Source organism: Amphiura filiformis, chromosome 19, assembly GCF_039555335.1.
Source record: "Amphiura filiformis chromosome 19, Afil_fr2py, whole genome shotgun sequence".
NCBI lineage: Eukaryota > Metazoa > Echinodermata > Ophiuroidea > Amphilepidida > Amphiuridae > Amphiura > Amphiura filiformis.
Window position 1 is genome coordinate 46,825 of NC_092646.1, and position 1,969 is coordinate 48,793.

Genomic DNA, 1,969 nt, shown 5'->3' on the forward strand with positions numbered 1-1,969 from the left:
AGGTATCAAAATGCGCAGAAATAAATTCTGCTTCCAACGCATTTTTCAGATTTGCAATACAATAGCCCCTTTTTGAATAATGGCCATTGTTTGAGGTGGGTTAGTTATATACTTTTTTTGAGATGTTTACATTTCTCAAGCAACCAACAGGGCCATGTGGTCAAGTTTAGCGTGTTTCCTCCGACCGATTTGCATCAGGACCTTCACTCAAACATTATAAATATTGGAGTAAACTCTCAGGTCTTGCTGGGTACGAGTAAACTCTCAGTCTTGCTGGGTACGAGTTGAAAACATCAACCAACAATGACAATCAATCAATCTCTTAAAGAATGTTTTCCACATTGTGGGATAGGCTTTTACGACGGGAATTCATACAATTAGTGGGTTTTTAACGGGTTCGCCGTCGTACAAGTTTAGAACTGTCAAGCTTTCGTCAGGAGTAGCTCTGACTTCTTCAGGACAAAGTACCTAAGAATGAGACATGTAGACCGCCCCTTGCCTACTGACTCTGAAAAGAGCCGTTCACTGAAGACTACATGTCTTTTTTCCACACCTTTCTCTTTCATAATGTGTGATTTGCTTCACAGGGACGCCCTCAATTTTACTCGGATTTCTACTTTTTGCATAATTATAAGGCCCATTGATATACTAAAATACCACGTAAAAGACTAAGCCTGAAGTGCTTTAATAACCAGGCGGCGAATGGCATGATCGAGCCGGCAACTTGTGAAACCGCCCGGCCATATGGCATTTTCCGTATACTTGTTAGTTTTGTGGGGTTCATTATCGAACCCCAACGGTTTTAGCTTGTATTTATATTATTTATTAACATAGGCCTATTTGTTTGTGATATTTCAAGCGTTTTAAAATTTCAAAATAATCCCATTCAATTACGCGGTTGACGATGAAAATTTATTGAATTTAGAGAATGCACGGCGACCACCACCTGTTAATAACAGTAAAATTGAACTTTTTGTATTTAAACCGGGTAGACCCGGTTTTATTCATAGTTCAACGATCGAGTGCTTGCTAACATATACCGTGGATGTCAGCTTGTATGTACACACGTCAAGCGCGCCGGGCAAGCGCGATGCTCCGTGCAGTTACATGTAATACGATCGGCGAGCGTATATAGTACACGCATTGTAGGCGTTGGAATGAAATCGCAATTTTCTTTATACCTCATTTGTTTGGCTCGAAATTAAAGGGGATAATTTGATCAGTGAAAACAACAATTTAAATAAGAATCTATTCTTTATGCAAATCACACATTATTGCTTTAACTTCATAGCTCTTGAGCAACAACAGGGCCATGTGGTCAAGTTTAGCGTGTTTCCTCAGACTGATTTGCATCAGGACCTTCACTCAAACATTATAAATATTGAAACTGATAAAAAAAACATATTAAGGATGCATTCTTTTTAAATTATGTATTGTACCTTTCAGATAAAAATCCTGCTTATTTATTGTAAACTGCTAAATTCTAGTATAGGGATATGTTTTCGCTCAAAAGGGTAAATCCTGTTTGGGCTATGTTTAATAACCGTAAAGTTTACGAGAAAGTGCCGTAAAATAACGGTAATAGGCCTATTTTACAGTGTACTATACATATAGCTTACTGGAAATTCATATTTTTAAAGTCATAGGTCTGCTTAATATTGTATTCTAACTAAATTTATTTTTCATCACTTTGCTACAGTTTCAAGTTGAGCTTCAACCATTTCAATCCATTGCTGTAGGCCTATATCTTGAGCTCTCTCAACTATAGGAAGATGAGCCGAAAAATTAACCTTGTGATTCTGTTCCTTTCATTATTAGCAGGTAAGTTACCGGTACTATGTTTATTTGTTTGTTTACGGATTGTACAATAATAATTAAAATTATTAATTTATTTCTCCATAACTTTGGAAGGCTTTATATGTTATAGTTTGAACAACTTATAATAAATAAAAATTAATCATACACAGTT